The sequence below is a fragment of the Oncorhynchus tshawytscha genome, unplaced genomic scaffold, assembly GCF_018296145.1.
Source record: "Oncorhynchus tshawytscha isolate Ot180627B unplaced genomic scaffold, Otsh_v2.0 Un_contig_1191_pilon_pilon, whole genome shotgun sequence".
NCBI lineage: Eukaryota > Metazoa > Chordata > Actinopteri > Salmoniformes > Salmonidae > Oncorhynchus > Oncorhynchus tshawytscha.
In genome coordinates this window covers 65,622-72,500 of record NW_024609605.1, presented here as the reverse complement: position 1 = coordinate 72,500, position 6,879 = coordinate 65,622, and positions in this window count along the sequence as shown.

Here is a 6,879-nt window from a genome sequence, read left to right as displayed (position 1 = left end):
GTAATAATAATCACAGTAGTTGTCGAGGGTGCAGCAAGTCAGCACCTCAAGAGTAAATGTCAGTTGGCTTTTCATTGCCGATCATTGAGAGTATCTCTACCGCTCCTGCTATCTCTAGAGAGTTGAAAACAGCAGGTCTGGGACAGGTAGCACGTCCGGTGAACAGGTCAGGGTTCCATAGCCGCAGGCAGAACAGTTGAAACTGGAGCATCATGCCAGGTAGTCCTGAGGTATGGTCCTAGGGCTCTGGTCCTCCAAGAGAAAGAAAGAGAGAATTAGAGAGAGCATACTTAAATTCACACAGGACACCGGATAAGACAGGAGAAGTACTCCAGACATAACAGACTGACCCTAGTCCCCCGACACATACTACTGCAGCATAAATACTGAAGGCTGAGACAGGAGGGGTCAGGAGACACTGTGGCCCCATCCGATGATACCCCCGGACAGGGCCGAACAGGCAGGATATAACTCCACCCACTTTGCCGAAGCACAGCCCCCACACAATTAGAGGGATATCTTCAACCCCCAACTTACCTTCCGGAGACAAGGCCGAGTATGGGGGGGGGGGCAATCCAGACAGGAAGATCCCGCCAGTGACTCAACCCACTCAAGTGACGCACCCCTCCTAGGGACGGCATGGAAGAGCACCAGTAAGCCAGTGACTCAGCCCCTGTAGTAGGGGGCCACTGCTGCATTGTCTTGGCTGTGTGTTTAGGGTCGTTGTCCTGTTGGAAGGTCAACCTTCGCCCCAGTCTGAAGTCTTGAACGCTCTGGAGCAGGTTTTCATCAAGGATCTCTCTGTACTTTGCTCCATTCATCTTTCCCTCGGTCCTGAGTAGCCTCCCAGTCCCTGCTGCTGAAAATAATCCCCACAGCATGATGCTGCCACCACCGTAGGGATGGTGCCAGGTTTCCTCAAGACGTGGTGTTTGGCATTCAGGTCAAAGAGTTCATCTTGATGTCATTAGACCAGAGAATATTGTTTCTCATGGTCTGAGAGTCCTTTAGGTGCCTTTTGGCAAACTCCAAGAGGGCTGTCATGTGCCTTTTACTGAGGAGTGGCTTCTGTCTGGCCACTCTACTTAAAGGCCTGAATTGGTGGAGTGCTGCAGAGATGGTTGTCCTTCTGGAAGGTTCTCCCATCTCCACAGAGAAACTCTGGAGCTCCATGAGAGTGACCATCATGTTCTTGGTCACCTCCCTGCGAAAGGCCCTTCTCCCCCGATTGCTTAGTTTGTCCAGGCAGACAGCTCTAGGAAGAGTCTTGGTGGTTCAATATGTCTTCCATTTAAGAATGATGGAGGGCACTGTGTTCTTGGGGACCTTCAATGCTGCAGACATTTTTTGGTACCCTTCCCCAGATCTGTACCTCGACACAATCCTGTCTCGGAGCTCTAAGGACAATTCCTTCGACCTCATGGCTTGGTTATTTCTCTGACATGCCGTGTCAACTGTGGGACCTTATATAGACAGGTGTTTGCCTTTCCAAATCATGTCCAATCAATTGAATTTACACAGGTGGACTCCAATCAAGTTGTAGAAACATCTCAAGGATGATCAATGGAAACAGGATGCACCTGAGCTCAATGTCGAGTCTCATAGCAAAGGGTCTGAAGACTTATGTAAGTAAGGTATTTCTCTTTATTGTAAATTCATACATTTTCCAAAAAATGATAGAAAAGTGTTTTTGCTTTGTCATTATGGGGTACTGTGTGTAGATTGATGAGGATTTTTTATTTATTTACTCCATTTTAGAATACGGCTGTAACGTAACAAAATGAATTGCACGGTATTTGACCTATACAGACATACACAAGTTTGCATCTATTCTAGACTTACTTCTTATTCCGACTTAGGGAATTTATGCCTTTCCTACACATGCCTTTCCTATGCCCTTCTTAGTACTGTAGTTGGTATAGAGCCCCACAGTGGAGGTGTCATAATACCCATAAAACCTGGTGGTCAAACAGGGAAATGGCTCCAATAGTTTTTACACCATTCAATTTTCCCATAGGGGATTTTTAGAAACACTTCAAATAACAGCTGTGTTTGGTGTAGGCTTACCTTTGTGTGGTGTTTCAATAACCATGTAAATCTCTCAGATTCAAAAATGCTAATAAGCATCAAAGTAGACATCTTGAAAACTACAAATCCCTGCAAGCTCCTGCATGTCTTCTCTAGCTGACACCTTTGCTAACAGGTATTGTGTCAATTTAACACTTGCACAAAACAGTTCACAAAATTGTCCATATAAATACATTTAGCCAATTTATGAATTACTGCATTTAGCTAACATTAGATAGTTAATCCAGAGATTCCTTCAATCAATCAAATGTATTTATAAAACCCTTTGTACATCAGCTGATATCTCAAAGTGCTGTACAGAAACCCAGCCTGAAACCCCAAACAGCAAGCAATGCAGGTGTAGAAGCACGGTGGCTAGGAAAAACTCCCTAGAAACAGGAACCTAGGAAGACACCTGGGGGTGGCCAGTCCTCTTCTGGCTGTGCCGGATGGAGATTATAACAGAACATGACCATGAAGGCCAGATTGTTCTTTAAGATCTTCAAACGTTCATAGATGACCAGCAGGATCAAATAAAGAATCACAGTGGTAAATCACAGGAGTAAATGTCAGTTGGCTTTGCCTCGATTCGGCAGTCTCATACAGATCATCATGACATTTGCAGTTCTTTATGATAGCCACATTAGCATCTAATTAGCATTTCATTTGTCAAGGGGGTAAATATAGCCGCACAAAATCTAATAATGAATTTGAAAAAATACAGTTCAATATTCAAGTTCAATCCATGAAATATTGGAAAGTGGAAAGAAAGTGAGCAAAAGGGGTTGAACAATAATCAACAATCCTATAGTCCTATAATCCTATAATCCTATAATCCTATAGTCCTATACTCCTATAATCCTATAATCCTATAGTCCTATAGTCCTATAGTCCTATACTCCTATACTCCTATACTCATATAATCCTATAGTCCTATACTCCTATAATCCTATAGTCCTATACTCCTATACTCCTATAATCCTATACTCCTATAATCCTATAGTCCTATAATCCTATACTCCTATAATCCTATACTCCTATAATCCTATATTCCTATAATCCTATACTCCTATAATCCTATACTCCTATAATCCTATACTCCTATAATCCTATAGTCCTATAATCCTATAGTCCTATACTCCTATAATCCTATACTCCTATAGTCCTATAATCCTATAGTCCTATACTCCTATACTCCTATACTCCTATACTCCTATAATCCTATAGTCCTATACTCCTATACTCCTATACTCCTATAATCCTATACTCCTATACTCCTATACTCCTATACTCCTATAATCCTATAGTCCTATACTCCTATAATCCTATACTCCTATACTCCTATACTCCTATACTCCTATAATCCTATAATCCTATACTCCTATACTCCTATAATCCTATAATCCTATAGTCCTATAGTCCTATAATCCTATAGTCCTATAGTCCTATAGTCCTATAATCCATGAAATATTGGAAAGTGGAAAGAAAGTGAGCAAAAGGGGTTGAACAATAATCAACAATCCTATAGTCCTATAATCCTATAATCCTATAATCCTATAGTCCTATACTCCTATAATCCTATAATCCTATAGTCCTATAGTCCTATAGTCCTATACTCCTATACTCCTATACTCCTATAATCCTATAGTCCTATACTCCTATAATCCTATAGTCCTATACTCCTATACTCCTATAATCCTATAGTCCTATACTCCTATACTCCCATAATCCTATAGTCCTATACTCCTATAATCCTATAGTCCTATAATCCTATAATCCTATAATCCTATAGTCCTATAATCCTATAGTCCTATAATCCTATAGTCCTATAATCCTATAATCCTATAGTCCTATAGTCCTATACTCCTATAATCCTATAATCCTATAATCCTATAATCCTATAGTCCTATACTCCTATACTCCTATAATCCTATACTCCTATAATCCTATAGTCCTATAATCCTATACTCCTATAATCCTATACTCCTATAATCCTATACTCCTATAATCCTATACTCCTATAATCCTATAGTCCTATAATCCTATACTCCTATAATCCTATACTCCTATAATCCTATAGTCCTATAATCCTATAGTCCTATACTCCTATAATCCTATACTCCTATAGTCCTATAATCCTATAGTCCTATACTCCTATACTCCTATACTCCTATACTCCTATAATCCTATAGTCCTATACTCCTATACTCCTATACTCCTATACTCCTATAATCCTATAGTCCTATACTCCTATAATCCTAAACTCCTATACTCCTATACTCCTATACTCCTATAATCCTATAATCCTATAGTCCTATACTCCTATAATCCTATAATCCTATAGTCCTATAGTCCTATAGTCCTATAATCCTATAATCCTATACTCCTATAATCCTATAATCCTTTAGTCCTATAGTCCTATACTCCTATAATCCTATAGTCCTATAGTCCTATACTCCTATAATCCTATAATCCTATAGTCCTATAATCCTATAGTCCTATAGTCCTATAGTCCTATAATCCTATAGTCCTATAGTCCTATAATCCTATAATCCTATAGTCCTATAGTCCTATAGTCCTATAATCCTATAATCCTATAGTCCTATACTCCTATAATCCTATAATCCTATAGTCCTATAGTCCTATAATCCTATAGTCCTATAGTCCTATAGTCCTATAATCATATAGTCCTATAATCCTATAACCCTATAATCCTATAGTCCTATAGTCCTATAATCCTATAATCCTATAGTCCTATAATCCTATAATCCTATAGTCCTATAATCCTATAATCCTATAGTCCTATAGTCCTATAGTCCTATAATCATATAGTCCTATAATCCTATACTCCTATAATCCTATAGTCCTATAAATCTACCCATGATTCTCAGTAATCACGGCGCAGCAGGACCACGGTCCAGTCGTGGTGAACCGTGAGTCAGGCTCCAGGTTTAACCTGCTATGTCTGAGTTTCGTAATGATTACAATAGGCTACATGTCCCAAATTATTGCGCAACGTTAGCCGCTAATGAGCCGCTAATGCTAACGGTACCTCAGGAACAACCACGCTGACGTGACAGAGGAAATAAAGGTAAACGGAATGAAATGATGCAACATGTACAGAAAACGAACACTTAAAGTGACGTTTTATAAACGTCCGGTATGTGACCGACGGTGGCTCCTGATAGGGGCTAATATCTAACATGATACAAACTGTGGTATCAAAACGTAGAAAAGCTTTGGGATTGGAATGAAACCATTCTGAAGCACATACATCATCTGGGCAGGTTACAGGCCCTACAGGAGCCTATAGCTTCGGTCTCAATTTCATCCACGCAGATTACGAGGGCTCACAATAACAATTCGGAATAACGGCACAGCTATTGAGAGCCGACTTCACTGTGGAAAAAGGGGCCGTAAATCCCTGTCCTGTTGATATGATTTTCAGTTTTGCTTCCATATGGCTGGTTTGACATTGGTCTCCAGGGGTTACAAGGAAAACGTATCGAAAACGGTTACTATCTTGTATTTTCAATCCCCTTCTCTAAACTCATTTACACAGATCTTATCAATAGCTCTCATCTATTTATAAATTACAGTACATGGAGAATGTTGAATTTTTTTTAGCCCCCTTTTTCGATCTTGTGTCATCGCTGTAACTCTTCCCGACAGGCTCTGGAGATGAAGGTCGAGTCATGAGTCCTCCGAAACATGACCCGCTAAACCGCACTTCATAAACGTCCGCCTGCTTAGCCCGGAAGCCAGCCGCACCAATGTGTCAGAGGAAACACTGTTCAACGGACGACGATGTCAGCCTGCAGGTCCCCGGTCCGCCACAGGGAGTCGCTAGAGCGTGATGAGCCAACTGAAGCCCCCTCCTCCCAAATCCTCCCCTAACCCGGACGGCGCTGGGCCAACTGTGTGCCGCCTTATGGGACTCCCGATCACGGCCGGTTGTGATACAGTTTAGGATCGAACCCAGGTCTGTAGTGAATCCTCTAGCACTGTGATGTAGTGCTTTAGACAGCTACGTCACTCCGGAGGCCCCAGAATGCTGTTATTTCTATCGGCAAAAAGAAAGTAGATTATTTTTCAACTTGGAACTGGCAGGTTCACTTAACCCGCTATTCATTTGGGTTGGAGATCAAAGAAATAAAGATTTGTTAGAGTTGTCTCTCCAGATACGCTGTGTTCTGACTTTGACTTCATTCTCTCCTAATTCCACCATCTTTACGCACCAGGAACCCATGAATAAGGTTAGTAGCATAATATTATCAGGCTTAAGTTCATGGTCAGAATACGCGTAGAGAGAAAAGTGTATGAAAAGGGAATTACCTTCCATTTATCCACACTTAACTCAGGTTGGAATCAGCCCCATGGGCATAGATACTATACCTGTTTGCTCCCTCACGGTTAGCCCCGGATAAAGAGCTGTGTGTCATACAGAGAGTTTATCTCCCTCCTACCACTAACCAGTATCTCCTAACATCACACAGAGAGTTCATCTCCCTCCTACCACTAACCAGTATCTCCTAACATATTACAGAGTTTATCTCCCTCCTACCACTAACCAGTATCTCCTAACATATTACAGAGTTCATCTCCCTCCTACCACTAACCAGTATCTCCTAACATATTACAGAGAGTTTATCTCCCTCCTACCACTAACCAGTATCTCCTAACATATTACAGAGAGTTTATCTCCCTCCTACCACTAACCAGTATCTCCTAACATATTACAGAGTTTATCTCCCTCCTACCACTAACCAGTATCTCCTAACATATTACAGAGTTTATCTCCCTCCTACCACT